The sequence below is a fragment of the Mytilus trossulus genome, chromosome 2 (genome assembly GCF_036588685.1).
Source record: "Mytilus trossulus isolate FHL-02 chromosome 2, PNRI_Mtr1.1.1.hap1, whole genome shotgun sequence".
NCBI classification, from domain to species: Eukaryota; Metazoa; Mollusca; class Bivalvia; order Mytilida; family Mytilidae; genus Mytilus; species Mytilus trossulus.
Genome location: NC_086374.1, coordinates 4,815,097 through 4,830,033, shown reverse-complemented (window position 1 = coordinate 4,830,033; position 14,937 = coordinate 4,815,097). Strand labels below are relative to the sequence as shown.

The window sequence follows — 14,937 nt, the reverse complement described above, 5'->3', positions numbered from 1 at the left end:
GTACGTGGTCAATGAAAGAAACGATATACGTTTGTCCTATCGTGCATAGTATATACTATATGATTTCCTTTTACAACCGATACTTTATATATGTCTTTCTTCAGCTCAATATATAACGCGGCCGACTGATTGATGGTTCAGTACATGAAAATGAATTACAAATGTACTTGCTCAACACATTTCAATCCCAATACAACTGTTAGAGACATAAAGATAACCATCTCGTCTTGGTGCAAGACTATTTTAATAATCAGAGTGGCATGTGTATACATGGTATGAAAATACACTACTTAAATTTAATGTTCTATCGTTGTGAAGGGGATGTAGCTCAGTGGTAGAGCGTTCGCTTTGCATGTGAAAGGCCCCGGGTTCGATCCCCGGCATCTCCACTCCTAATTTTTTGTCAATGTAATTGAATCCAATTAAATTATGTCTTTCGTGCACGGTCAAGTGAAAATGCACAGTAAAACATAGGAGAGCATCTCCGACCTCTCTTAGGACATCTACATGAACACTTGTCCTGCGGTAAAAGGCGGAATTGAAAAGGAAATATTGATGAAAATCCAGGGACGGGGATGTAGCTCAGTGGTAGAGCGTTCGCTTCGCATGTGAAAGGCCCCGGGTTCGATCCCCGGCATCTCCATATTTTTTGGTCGCAGACAAAAGCGGCATCGAGAAATCAAAGTAATCTCGCCTACACAATGCTGCTTTGCCCTAAAAATCATAGAAAGCGCAACGAAATATAAGTGCTGTTTGAACAGCGCAATCGGCACAGATGACTTAAAACTTCAAAATCACTCTTCTTAAAAGGCACGTCTCAAATGCACGCTCAAACATTTCAGGCAAAGCCGAATTAATTCCACACTCCCTTTCCCCGACAGGTTTTACAATTGTGTCTCAATTTTAAATGGATTATAACTTATCGTGAGTCAGAACAAATCGAATGTTAATGTTAATGATTCCAGCCTGAAACAATGCGTTTTATAGAGTTGCGTCGACAGTAGCGACTATTCGCGGTGATTTCGCTTCCTTTTGCAGTCTTACGTTATTTGCATTCTATAGTCTATCTAACGCCAGTCGACATTCCCAGTGACGTTGTAACGTACAAAAAGGCTCGATTGCTGTTTTTGTTGCTCTTTATATGTGTTAAGTTACCCCACTATGAGTAAGTCCCAGGTAGTCTAGTGGTTAGGATTCCGCGCTCTCACCGCGGCGGCCGGGGTTCGATTCCCCGTCTGGGAAGATATTTTTGCGCCTTTTCTCCGGATCGATATTGATATTAATAACGGTATATGCTTCAAACAACTGTTATGTGTACGTGGTCAATGAAAGAAACGATATACGTTTGTCCTATCGTGCATAGTATATACTATATGATTTCCTTTTACAACCGATACTTTATATATGTCTTTCTTCAGCTCAATATATAACGCGGCCGACTGATTGATGGTTCAGTACATGAAAATGAATTACAAATGTACTTGCTCAACACATTTCAATCCCAATACAACTGTTAGAGACATAAAGATAACCATCTCGTCTTGGTGCAAGACTATTTTAATAATCAGAGTGGCATGTGTATACATGGTATGAAAATACACTACTTAAATTTAATGTTCTATCGTTGTGAAGGGGATGTAGCTCAGTGGTAGAGCGTTCGCTTTGCATGTGAAAGGCCCCGGGTTCGATCCCCGGCATCTCCACTCCTAATTTTTTGTCAATGTAATTGAATCCAATTAAATTATGTCTTTCGTGCACGGTCAAGTGAAAATGCACAGTAAAACATAGGAGAGCATCTCCGACCTCTCTTAGGACATCTACATGAACACTTGTCCTGCGGTAAAAGGCGGAATTGAAAAGGAAATATTGATGAAAATCCAGGGACGGGGATGTAGCTCAGTGGTAGAGCGTTCGCTTCGCATGTGAAAGGCCCCGGGTTCGATCCCCGGCATCTCCATATTTTTTGGTCGCAGACAAAAGCGGCATCGAGAAATCAAAGTAATCTCGCCTACACAATGCTGCTTTGCCCTAAAAATCATAGAAAGCGCAACGAAATATAAGTGCTGTTTGAACAGCGCAATCGGCACAGATGACTTAAAACTTCAAAATCACTCTTCTTAAAAGGCACGTCTCAAATGCACGCTCAAACATTTCAGGCAAAGCCGAATTAATTCCACACTCCCTTTCCCCGACAGGTTTTACAATTGTGTCTCAATTTTAAATGGATTATAACTTATCGTGAGTCAGAACAAATCGAATGTTAATGTTAATGATTCCAGCCTGAAACAATGCGTTTTATAGAGTTGCGTCGACAGTAGCGACTATTCGCGGTGATTTCGCTTCCTTTTGCAGTCTTACGTTATTTGCATTCTATAGTCTATCTAACGCCAGTCGACATTCCCAGTGACGTTGTAACGTACAAAAAGGCTCGATTGCTGTTTTTGTTGCTCTTTATATGTGTTAAGTTACCCCACTATGAGTAAGTCCCAGGTAGTCTAGTGGTTAGGATTCCGCGCTCTCACCGCGGCGGCCGGGGTTCGATTCCCCGTCTGGGAAGATATTTTTGCGCCTTTTCTCCGGATCGATATTGATATTAATAACGGTATATGCTTCAAACAACTGTTATGTGTACGTGGTCAATGAAAGAAACGATATACGTTTGTCCTATCGTGCATAGTATATACTATATGATTTCCTTTTACAACCGATACTTTATATATGTCTTTCTTCAGCTCAATATATAACGCGGCCGACTGATTGATGGTTCAGTACATGAAAATGAATTACAAATGTACTTGCTCAACACATTTCAATCCCAATACAACTGTTAGAGACATAAAGATAACCATCTCGTCTTGGTGCAAGACTATTTTAATAATCAGAGTGGCATGTGTATACATGGTATGAAAATACACTACTTAAATTTAATGTTCTATCGTTGTGAAGGGGATGTAGCTCAGTGGTAGAGCGTTCGCTTTGCATGTGAAAGGCCCCGGGTTCGATCCCCGGCATCTCCACTCCTAATTTTTTGTCAATGTAATTGAATCCAATTAAATTATGTCTTTCGTGCACGGTCAAGTGAAAATGCACAGTAAAACATAGGAGAGCATCTCCGACCTCTCTTAGGACATCTACATGAACACTTGTCCTGCGGTAAAAGGCGGAATTGAAAAGGAAATATTGATGAAAATCCAGGGACGGGGATGTAGCTCAGTGGTAGAGCGTTCGCTTCGCATGTGAAAGGCCCCGGGTTCGATCCCCGGCATCTCCATATTTTTTGGTCGCAGACAAAAGCGGCATCGAGAAATCAAAGTAATCTCGCCTACACAATGCTGCTTTGCCCTAAAAATCATAGAAAGCGCAACGAAATATAAGTGCTGTTTGAACAGCGCAATCGGCACAGATGACTTAAAACTTCAAAATCACTCTTCTTAAAAGGCACGTCTCAAATGCACGCTCAAACATTTCAGGCAAAGCCGAATTAATTCCACACTCCCTTTCCCCGACAGGTTTTACAATTGTGTCTCAATTTTAAATGGATTATAACTTATCGTGAGTCAGAACAAATCGAATGTTAATGTTAATGATTCCAGCCTGAAACAATGCGTTTTATAGAGTTGCGTCGACAGTAGCGACTATTCGCGGTGATTTCGCTTCCCTTTGCAGTCTTACGTTATTTGCATTCTATAGTCTATCTAACGCCAGTCGACATTCCCAGTGACGTTGTAACGTACATAAAGGCTCGATTGCTGTTTTTGTTGCTCTTTATATGTGTTAAGTTACCCCACTATGAGTAAGTCCCAGGTAGTCTAGTGGTTAGGATTCCGCGCTCTCACCGCGGCGGCCGGGGTTCGATTCCCCGTCTGGGAAGATATTTTTGCGCCTTTTCTCCGGATCGATATTGATATTAATAACGGTATATGCTTCAAACAACTGTTATGTGTACGTGGTCAATGAAAGAAACGATATACGTTTGTCCTATCGTGCATAGTATATACTATATGATTTCCTTTTACAACCGATACTTTATATATGTCTTTCTTCAGCTCAATATATAACGCGGCCGACTGATTGATGGTTCAGTACATGAAAATGAATTACAAATGTACTTGCTCAACACATTTCAATCCCAATACAACTGTTAGAGACATAAAGATAACCATCTCGTCTTGGTGCAAGACTATTTTAATAATCAGAGTGGCATGTGTATACATGGTATGAAAATACACTACTTAAATTTAATGTTCTATCGTTGTGAAGGGGATGTAGCTCAGTGGTAGAGCGTTCGCTTTGCATGTGAAAGGCCCCGGGTTCGATCCCCGGCATCTCCACTCCTAATTTTTTGTCAATGTAATTGAATCCAATTAAATTATGTCTTTCGTGCACGGTCAAGTGAAAATGCACAGTAAAACATAGGAGAGCATCTCCGACCTCTCTTAGGACATCTACATGAACACTTGTCCTGCGGTAAAAGGCGGAATTGAAAAGGAAATATTGATGAAAATCCAGGGACGGGGATGTAGCTCAGTGGTAGAGCGTTCGCTTCGCATGTGAAAGGCCCCGGGTTCGATCCCCGGCATCTCCATATTTTTTGGTCGCAGACAAAAGCGGCATCGAGAAATCAAAGTAATCTCGCCTACACAATGCTGCTTTGCCCTAAAAATCATAGAAAGCGCAACGAAATATAAGTGCTGTTTGAACAGCGCAATCGGCACAGATGACTTAAAACTTCAAAATCACTCTTCTTAAAAGGCACGTCTCAAATGCACGCTCAAACATTTCAGGCAAAGCCGAATTAATTCCACACTCCCTTTCCCCGACAGGTTTTACAATTGTGTCTCAATTTTAAATGGATTATAACTTATCGTGAGTCAGAACAAATCGAATGTTAATGTTAATGATTCCAGCCTGAAACAATGCGTTTTATAGAGTTGCGTCGACAGTAGCGACTATTCGCGGTGATTTCGCTTCCTTTTGTAGTCTTACGTTATTTGCATTCTATAGTCTATCTAACGCCAGTCGACATTCCCAGTGACGTTGTAACGTACAAAAAGGCTCGATTGCTGTTTTTGTTGCTCTTTATATGTGTTAAGTTACCCCACTATGAGTAAGTCCCAGGTAGTCTAGTGGTTAGGATTCCGCGCTCTCACCGCGGCGGCCGGGGTTCGATTCCCCGTCTGGGAAGATATTTTTGCGCCTTTTCTCCGGATCGATATTGATATTAATAACGGTATATGCTTCAAACAACTGTTATGTGTACGTGGTCAATGAAAGAAACGATATACGTTTGTCCTATCGTGCATAGTATATACTATATGATTTCCTTTTACAACCGATACTTTATATATGTCTTTCTTCAGCTCAATATATAACGCGGCCGACTGATTGATGGTTCAGTACATGAAAATGAATTACAAATGTACTTGCTCAACACATTTCAATCCCAATACAACTGTTAGAGACATAAAGATAACCATCTCGTCTTGGTGCAAGACTATTTTAATAATCAGAGTGGCATGTGTATACATGGTATGAAAATACACTACTTAAATTTAATGTTCTATCGTTGTGAAGGGGATGTAGCTCAGTGGTAGAGCGTTCGCTTTGCATGTGAAAGGCCCCGGGTTCTTGCTGATGCTAATTTTCAGTAGCTGTGTATTCCTCCAAGTCTGTTTTGTTGGTACGTATGGTGTCATTACATTCCTGATGAGGTTTTTGAAATTATTCGACAGTGTGTTGATGTCGCTGGATTGGTGTTTTGAAAATCTGTGAGGTTAGCCGTACTATTTTTCTTTATACCCTCCATATCGTTTTTCCCAAGAGATTGGTAGTTCTCTTAGTTTAGTTATTTTGCTGCTAGGTCTAATAGATGTCGTGGTCACTATTTTCGATTGATGGTAGTGTCTCTCAAGATGACCTGGATGTTATTTAAACAGAAGGCCCAAAGGAATCCCCCTCTAGTTGATTTGTCCACCATTTGTTGGATGCTCAGGTCTGCAGTCATCATTCTGCAAGCTAGGTTGACCTGTGTTGGTACTTGATTACTGTGTGTATCATATGAGGTCCGACCAATGTCTGGAAGATTAAAGTCACTGGCGTGATTTTTTTATTAGTGGCTTTGAACTAGCTGTCAGATAATTGCGAGTACTCTCAGATCTGGTCATTGTGTCTTTTTGTGTCGGGATGTATAAGTACCCGGCCACGTCCACTTGTATTTTTTGTCTAGCTGATGAGTTAAGCCTTTTTCAACTGAATTTTACAGTTCGTTCTTATGTTGTACTGTTATACCACTGTCCAAGGTTAGGGGAGGGTTTGGATCCCGCTAACATGTTTAACCCCGCCAAATTATTTATGTATGTGCCTGTCCCAAGTCAGGAGCCTGTAATTCAGTGGTTGTCGTTTGTTTATGTGTTACATATTTGTTTTTCGTTCATTTTTTTTACATAAATAAGGCCGTTAGTTTTCTCGTTTGGATAGTTTTTACATTGTCTTATCGGGGCCCTTTATAGCTGACTATGCGGTATGGGCTTTGCTCATTGTTGAAGGCCGTACGGTGACCTATAGTTGTTAATGTTTGTGTCATTTTGGTCTTTTGTGGATAGTTGTCTCATTGGCAATCATACCACATCTTCTTTTTTTTTTATACTTATAGGAATATGTTGTCCTTATTTTTCTCTCGTTGATTTTTGATTTCTGTCAATCTTTTTACACAATCTGATGTCAGTCTCTTTTTATTTGACAGTCTAATGTTCAGAGAAATAAATGACGCCACGGATACATATCAACAGCGTTAAAATTTGGAAGACCTGGATGGTAAGATTTTATGGCAATGTCATCCGCATGCCACCGACGAACAAATACCTTGTTCAATATCCATAAAGCTTATAAGGAGACCACTCAATCGTATCCGAGATAAATCAAAGTACATGGGAATTTCGATATCGAAACCAACCAAGTCAGCATTAACACTCTTAGAAATTATTCAGAGGCGAGCTGCTAGATTGGTATATAATGACTACAAATCACATACACAGAATGTGTCTCTACAATGATAGAAGAACTAGAATAAGCCTCATAACAGGATATCCTTACTCTATCGTACCAAGAACGATCTGATAGACATCAACAGGAGTACTTACATCAAAGGTGAGACAGGAGACGTCGTCTACCAATACAGGATAATAAAAATGTCTATATGAAATTCTTTCTACAAAGATTTTTTATTATTGTTCCATTTGAATGTAACCGTGGCCAGTGCCTACAATGAATCATATGTCTCTGACTGGACTCAACATTTTAAACATATACAATTTTTAGAGTATAAATATATAACACATTTGATTTCACTTTAATCAACGTATATAGTCTTAGGGGACTAGATTTTAAATGTCATCATGCACAGAGTTTGAAACGTTCCATTTAGGAACCTCACTTTTATATGAAACAAGAAGCATAATTTGATGAATAGCTTCAAATGTTTGTGACAGTTGTTCAAATGCTATCGAGAATATGTTAGTAGAAATGAGAAGATGTGGTATGAGTGCCAATGAGACAGCTCTCCATCAAAGTCACAATGTGTAAAAGTAAACCAGTATAGGTCAATGTAAGGCCTTCAACACAGAGCCTTGGCTCTCACAGAACAGCAAGCTTCAAAGGGCCCCAAAATGTCTAGAGTAAAACAGTCCAAATAGGAAAACCAACGGTGCTATCTACATTAGTAACGAGAAACGTGAAACACTTATGAACCACATTAACAAACGAAACCACTGACCAACAGGTTCCAGACTTAGGACAGGGGCAAAGGCCTGAAATGCAGCCGGTTTCAACGTTTCATGGTGCCTTCATTCTAACCTGGAGCAGTAGAGTAATATGACAACATAGAAAGACGAACTAGTTCAATTTATATTTTATAGTGTAACCAAAAAGACATATAGAAAACAAGTAAACATACCCTGAACGAATAAATTTAATCTATGACACAATGTTAAACAATGTCAAAAAGACAACTATAACCTAGGTCTTTTTTTATGAGATTGCCAATTGTTTAGAAAACTTTCACCAGCTTACCTGGAATTCACAAGTTTGTGTGTAACATGCAGCAAATAGAAGAAGAGAATTGAATAAATAGATACAAATTGGTTTGACAGTTGTTTAACTGCTTTTAAGCATTTGACTTTGTTGATGTCTTTATTTTGATTAGATAGCGGATTGTTAGGGATCATTGGTTCACATCCTGTTCTTTCATGCTTTCCTCAGACTGTTGATGTCTTTATTTTGATTAGATAGCGAATTGTTAGGGATCATTGGTTCACATCCTGTTCTTTCATGCTTTCCTCAGACTGTTGATGTCTTTATTTTGATTAGAAAGCGAATTGTTAGGGATCATTGGTTCACATCCTGTTCTGTCATGCTTTCCTCGGACTGTTGATGTCTTTATTTTGATTAGATAGCGAATTGTTAGGGATCATTGGTTCACATCCTGTTCTGTCATGCTTTCCTCGGACTGTTGATGTCTTTATTTTGATTAGATAGCGAATTGTTAGGGATCATTGGTTCACATCCTGTTCTTTCATGCTTTCCTCGGACTGTTGATGTCTTTATTTTGATTAGATAACGAATTGTTAGGGATCATTGGTTCACATCCTGTTCTTTCATGCTTTCCTCGGACTGTTGATGTCTTTATTTTGATTAGATAACGAATTGTTAGGGATCATTGGTTCACATCCTGTTCTGTCATGCTTTCCTCGGACTGTTGATGTCTTTATTTTGATTAGATAACGAATTGTTAGGGATCATTGGTTCACATCCTGTTCTGTCATGCTTTCCTCGGACTGTTGATGTCTTTATTTTGATTAGATAACGAATTGTTAGGGATCATTGGTTCACATCCTGTTCTTTCATGCTTTCCTCGGACTGTTGATGTCTTTATTTTGATTAGATAGCGGATTGTTAGGGATCATTGGTTCACATCCTGTTCTTTCATGCTTTCCTCGGACTGTTGATGTCTTTATTTTGATTAGATAGCGGATTGTTAGGGATCATTGGTTCACATCCTGTTCTTTCATGCTTTCCTCGGACTGTTGATGTCTTTATTTTGATTAGATAGCCAATTGTTAGGGATCATTGATTCACATCCTGTTCTGTCATGCTTTCCTCGGACTGTTGATGTCTTTATTTTGATTAGATAGCCAATTGTTAGGGATCATTGGTTCACATTCTGTTCTTTCATGCTTTCCTCGGACTGTTGATGTCTTTATTTTGATTAGATAGCCAATTGTTAGGGATCATTGGTTCACATCCTGTTCTTTCATGCTTTCCTCGGACTGTTGATGTCTTTATTTTGATTAGATAGCGGATTGTTAGGGATCATTGGTTCACATCCTGTTCTTTCATGCTTTCCTCGGACTGTTGATGTCTTTATATTGATTAGATAGCCAATTGTTAGGGATCATTGGTTCACATCCTGTTCTGTCATGCTTTCCTCGGACTGTTGATGTCTTTATTTTGATTAGATAGCCAATTGTTAGGGATCATTGGTTGACATCCTGTTCTTTCATGCTTTCCTCGGACTGTTGATGTCTTTATTTTGATTAGATAGCGGATTGTTAGGGATCATTGGTTCACATCCTGTTCTTTCATGCTTTCCTCGGACTGTTGATGTCTTTATTTTGATTAGATAGCGAATTGTTAGGGATCATTGGTTCACATCCTGTTCTTTCATGCTTTCCTCGGACTGTTGATGTCTTTATTTTGATTAGATAGCGAATTGTTAGGGATCATTGGTTCACATCCTGTTCTTTCATGCTTTCCTCGGACTGTTGATGTCTTTATTTTGATTAGATAGCGAATTGTTAGGGATCATTGGTTCACATCCTGTTCTTTCATGCTTTCCTCGGACTGTTGATGTCTTTATTTTGATTAGATAGCGGATTGTTAGGGATCATTGGTTCATATCCTGTTCTTTCATGCTTTCCTCGGACTGTTGATGTCTTTATTTTGATTAGATAGCGAATTGTTAGGGATCATTGGTTCACATCCTGTTCTTTCATGCTTTCCTCGGACTGTTGATGTCTTTATTTTGATTAGATAGCGAATTGTTAGGGATCATTGGTTCACATCCTGTTCTTTCATGCTTTCCTCGGACTGTTGATGTCTTTATTTTGATTAGATAGCGGATTGTTAGGGATCATTGGTTCACATCCTGTTCTTTCATGCTTTCCTCGGACTGTTGATGTCTTTATTTTGATTAGATAGCCAATTGTTAGGGATCATTGGTTCAAATCCTGTTCTTTCATGCTTTCCTCGGACTGTTGATGTCTTTATTTTGATTAGATAGCGAATTGTTAGGGATCATTGGTTCATATCCTGTTCTTTCATGCTTTCCTCGGACTGTTGATGTCTTTATTTTGATTAGATAACGAATTGTTAGGGATCATTGGTTCACATCCTGTTCTTTCATGCTTTCCTCGGACTGTTGATGTCTTTATTTTGATTAGATAGCGGATTGTTAGGGATCATTGGTTCATATCCTGTTCTTTCATGCTTTCCTCGGACTGTTGATGTCTTTATTTTGATTAGATAGCGAATTGTTAGGGATCATTGGTTCACATCCTGTTCTTTCATGCTTTCCTCGGACTGTTGATGTCTTTATTTTGATTAGATAGCGAATTGTTAGGGATCATTGGTTCACATCCTGTTCTTTCATGCTTTCCTCGGACTGTTGATGTCTTTATTTTGATTAGATAGCGAATTGTTAGGGATCATTGGTTCACATCCTGTTCTTTCATGCTTTCCTCGGACTGTTGATGTCTTTATTTTGATTAGATAGCGGATTGTTAGGGATCATTGGTTCAAATCCTGTTCTTTCATGCTTTCCTCGGACTGTTGATGTCTTTATTTTGATTAGATAGCGAATTGTTAGGGATCATTGGTTCACATCCTAATCTTTCATGCTTTCCTCGGACTGTTGATGTCTTTATTTTGATTAGATAGCGAATTGTTAGGGATCATTGGTTCACATCCTGTTCTTTCATGCTTTCCTCGGACTGTTGATGTCTTTATTTTGATTAGATAGCGAATTGTTAGGGATCATTGGTTCACATCCTGTTCTTTCATGCTTTCCTCGGACTGTTGATGTCTTTATTTTGATTAGATAGCGGATTGTTAGGGATCATTGGTTCATATCCTGTTCTTTCATGCTTTCCTCGGACTGTTGATGTCTTTATTTTGATTAGATAGCGAATTGTTAGGGATCATTGGTTCACATCCTGTTCTTTCATGCTTTCCTCGGACTGTTGATGTCTTTATTTTGATTAGATAGCGAATTGTTAGGGATCATTGGTTCACATCCTGTTCTTTCATGCTTTCCTCGGACTGTTGATGTCTTTATTTTGATTAGATAGCGGATTGTTAGGGATCATTGGTTCACATCCTGTTCTTTCATGCTTTCCTCGGACTGTTGATGTCTTTATTTTGATTAGATAGCCAATTGTTAGGGATCATTGGTTCAAATCCTGTTCTTTCATGCTTTCCTCGGACTGTTGATGTCTTTATTTTGATTAGATAGCGAATTGTTAGGGATCATTGGTTCATATCCTGTTCTTTCATGCTTTCCTCGGACTGTTGATGTCTTTATTTTGATTAGATAGCGAATTGTTAGGGATCATTGGTTCACATCCTGTTCTTTCATGCTTTCCTCGGACTGTTGATGTCTTTATTTTGATTAGATAGCGAATTGTTAGGGATCATTGGTTCACATCCTGTTCTTTCATGCTTTCCTCGGACTGTTGATGTCTTTATTTTGATTAGATAGCGGATTGTTAGGGATCATTGGTTCACATCCTGTTCTTTCATGCTTTCCTCGGACTGTTGATGTCTTTATTTTGATTAGATAGCCAATTGTTAGGGATCATTGGTTCAAATCCTGTTCTTTCATGCTTTCCTCGGACTGTTGATGTCTTTATTTTGATTAGATAGCGAATTGTTAGGGATCATTGGTTCATATCCTGTTCTTTCATGCTTTCCTCGGACTGTTGATGTCTTTATTTTGATTAGATAACGAATTGTTAGGGATCATTGGTTCACATCCTGTTCTTTCATGCTTTCCTCGGACTGTTGATGTCTTTATTTTGATTAGATAGCGGATTGTTAGGGATCATTGGTTCACATCCTGTTCTTTCATGCTTTCCTCAGACTGTTGATGTCTTTATTTTGATTAGATAACGAATTGTTAGGGATCATTGGTTCACATCCTGTTCTTTCATGCTTTCCTCGGACTGTTGATGTCTTTATTTTGATTAGATAGCCAATTGTTAGGGATCATTGGTTCACATCCTGTTCTTTCATGCTTTCCTCGGACTGTTGATGTCTTTATTTTGATTAGCTAGCGAATTGTTAGGGATCATTGGTTCACATCCTGTTCTTTCATGCTTTCCTCGGACTGTTGATGTCTTTATTTTGATTAGATAGCGAATTGTTAGGGATCATTGGTTCACATCCTGTTCTTTCATGCTTTCCTCGGACTGTTGATGTCTTTATTTTGATTAGATAGCGAATTGTTAGGGATCATTGGTTCACATCCTGTTCTTTCATGCTTTCCTCGGACTGTTGATGTCTTTATTTTGATTAGATAGCAAATTGTTAGGGATCATTGGTTCACATCCTGTTCTTTCATGCTTTCCTCGGACTGTTGATGTCTTCGTTACCCAAACATCTATTGACTGTGTACTCAATGATAGTTAGGGATCATTGGTTCACATCCTGTTCTGTCATGCTTTCCTCGGACTGTTGATGTCTTTATTTTGATTAGATAGCGGATTGTTAGGGATCATTGGTTCACATCCTGTTCTTTCATGCTTTCCTCGGACTGTTGATGTCTTTATTTTGATTAGATAGCGAATTGTTAGGGATCATTGGTTCACATCCTGTTCTTTCATGCTTTCCTCGGACTGTTGATGTCTTTATTTTGATTAGATAGCGGATTGTTAGGGATCATTGGTTCACATCCTGTTCTTTCATGCTTTCCTCGGACTGTTGATGTCTTTATTTTGATTAGATAGCGGATTGTTAGGGATCATTGGTTCACATCCTGTTCTTTCATGCTTTCCTCGGACTGTTGATGTCTTTATTTTGATTAGATAGCGAATTGTTAGGGATCATTGGTTCACATCCTGTTCTTTCATGCTTTCCTCGGACTGTTGATGTCTTTATTTTGATTAGAAAGCGAATTGTTAGGGATCATTGGTTCACATCCTGTTCTTTCATGCTTTCTTCGGACTGTTGATGTCTTTATTTTGATTAGATAGCGGATTGTTAGGGATCATTGGTTCACATCCTGTTCTTTCATGCTTTCCTCGGACTGTTGATGTCTTTATTTTGATTAGATAGCGAATTGTTAGGGATCATTGGTTCACATCCTGTTCTTTCATGCTTTCCTCGGACTGTTGATGTCTTTATTTTGATTAGATAACGAATTGTTAGGGATCATTGGTTCACATCCTGTTCTTTCATGCTTTCCTCGGACTGTTGATGTCTTTATTTTGATTAGATAGCGAATTGTTAGGTATCATTGGTTCATATCCTGTTCTTTCATGCTTTCCTCGGACTGTTGATGTCTTTATTTTGATTAGATAACGAATTGTTAGGGATCATTGGTTCACATCCTGTTCTTTCATGCTTTCCTCGGACTGTTGATGTCATTATTTTGATTAGATAGCGGATTGTTAGGGATCATTGGTTCACATCCTGTTCTTTCATGCTTTCCTCAGACTGTTGATGTCTTTATTTTGATTAGATAACGAATTGTTAGGGATCATTGGTTCACATCCTGATCTTTCATGCTTTCCTCGGACTGTTGATGTCTTTATTTTGATTAGATAGCCAATTGTTAGGGATCATTGGTTCACATCCTGTTCTTTCATGCTTTCCTCGGACTGTTGATGTCTTTATTTTGATTAGCTAGCGAATTGTTAGGGATCATTGGTTCACATCCTGTTCTTTCATGCTTTCCTCGGACTGTTGATGTCTTTATTTTGATTAGATAGCGAATTGTTAGGGATCATTGGTTCACATCCTGTTCTTTCATGCTTTCCTCGGACTGTTGATGTCTTTATTTTGATTAGATAGCGAATTGTTAGGGATCATTGGTTCACATCCTGTTCTTTCATGCTTTCCTCGGACTGTTGATGTCTTTATTTTGATTAGCTAGCGAATTGTTAGGGATCATTGGTTCACATCCTGTTCTTTCATGCTTTCCTCGGACTGTTGATGTCTTTATTTTGATCAGCTAGCGAATTGTTAGGGATCATTGGTTCACATCCTGTTCTTTCATGCTTTCCTCGGACTGTTGATGTCTTTATTTTGATTAGATAGCCAATTGTTAGGGATCATTGGTTCACATCCTGTTCTTTCATGCTTTCCTCGGACTGTTGATGTCTTTATTTTGATTAGCTAGCGAATTGTTAGGGATCATTGGTTCACATCCTGTTCTTTCATGCTTTCCTCGGACTGTTGATGTCTTTATTTTGATTAGCTAGCGAATTGTTAGGGATCATTGGTTCACATCCTGTTCTTTCATGCTTTCCTCGGACTGTTGATGTCTTTATTTTGATTAGATAGCGAATTGTTAGGGATCATTGGTTCACATCCTGTTCTGTCATGCTTTCCTCGGACTGTTGATGTCTTTATTTTGATTAGATAGCGAATTGTTAGGGATCATTGGTTCACATCCTGTTCTTTCATGCTTTCCTCGGACTGTTGATGTCTTTATTTTGATTAGATAGCGAATTGTTAGGGATCATTGGTTCACATCCTGTTCTTTCATGCTTTCCTCGGACTGTTGATGTCTTTATTTTGATTAGATAGCGGAATTGTTAGGGATCATTGGTTCACATCCTGTTCTGTCATGCTTTCCTCGGACTGTTGATGTCTTTATTTTGA

General features: G+C 38.9%; 12 non-coding genes across 12 annotated transcripts; all 12 read left to right on the top strand.

Annotated features, from left to right (window-relative positions):
* Nucleotides 1-317: 317 nt before the first annotated feature.
* On the top strand, nucleotides 318-389 carry Trnaa-ugc (transfer RNA alanine (anticodon UGC)). The gene has a single exon. It is a non-coding gene; the product is annotated as a tRNA-Ala (tRNA).
* Nucleotides 390-571: 182 nt separating this feature from the next.
* Trnaa-cgc (transfer RNA alanine (anticodon CGC)) lies at nucleotides 572-643 on the top strand. Its single transcript has one exon. It is a non-coding gene; the product is annotated as a tRNA-Ala (tRNA).
* Nucleotides 644-1,170: 527 nt separating this feature from the next.
* On the top strand, nucleotides 1,171-1,242 carry Trnae-cuc (transfer RNA glutamic acid (anticodon CUC)). Its single transcript has one exon. It is a non-coding gene; the product is annotated as a tRNA-Glu (tRNA).
* Nucleotides 1,243-1,631: 389 nt separating this feature from the next.
* Trnaa-ugc (transfer RNA alanine (anticodon UGC)) lies at nucleotides 1,632-1,703 on the top strand. The gene has a single exon. It is a non-coding gene; the product is annotated as a tRNA-Ala (tRNA).
* Nucleotides 1,704-1,885: 182 nt separating this feature from the next.
* Trnaa-cgc (transfer RNA alanine (anticodon CGC)) lies at nucleotides 1,886-1,957 on the top strand. The gene has a single exon. It is a non-coding gene; the product is annotated as a tRNA-Ala (tRNA).
* Nucleotides 1,958-2,484: 527 nt separating this feature from the next.
* On the top strand, nucleotides 2,485-2,556 carry Trnae-cuc (transfer RNA glutamic acid (anticodon CUC)). The gene has a single exon. It is a non-coding gene; the product is annotated as a tRNA-Glu (tRNA).
* Nucleotides 2,557-2,945: 389 nt separating this feature from the next.
* Nucleotides 2,946-3,017, top strand: Trnaa-ugc (transfer RNA alanine (anticodon UGC)). Its single transcript has one exon. It is a non-coding gene; the product is annotated as a tRNA-Ala (tRNA).
* A 182-nt stretch (nucleotides 3,018-3,199) lies between these two features.
* Trnaa-cgc (transfer RNA alanine (anticodon CGC)) lies at nucleotides 3,200-3,271 on the top strand. The gene has a single exon. It is a non-coding gene; the product is annotated as a tRNA-Ala (tRNA).
* A 527-nt stretch (nucleotides 3,272-3,798) lies between these two features.
* Trnae-cuc (transfer RNA glutamic acid (anticodon CUC)) lies at nucleotides 3,799-3,870 on the top strand. Its single transcript has one exon. It is a non-coding gene; the product is annotated as a tRNA-Glu (tRNA).
* A 389-nt stretch (nucleotides 3,871-4,259) lies between these two features.
* Nucleotides 4,260-4,331, top strand: Trnaa-ugc (transfer RNA alanine (anticodon UGC)). Its single transcript has one exon. It is a non-coding gene; the product is annotated as a tRNA-Ala (tRNA).
* A 182-nt stretch (nucleotides 4,332-4,513) lies between these two features.
* Trnaa-cgc (transfer RNA alanine (anticodon CGC)) lies at nucleotides 4,514-4,585 on the top strand. Its single transcript has one exon. It is a non-coding gene; the product is annotated as a tRNA-Ala (tRNA).
* Nucleotides 4,586-5,112: 527 nt separating this feature from the next.
* On the top strand, nucleotides 5,113-5,184 carry Trnae-cuc (transfer RNA glutamic acid (anticodon CUC)). Its single transcript has one exon. It is a non-coding gene; the product is annotated as a tRNA-Glu (tRNA).
* The last annotated feature ends 9,753 nt before the right edge of the window (nucleotides 5,185-14,937 follow it).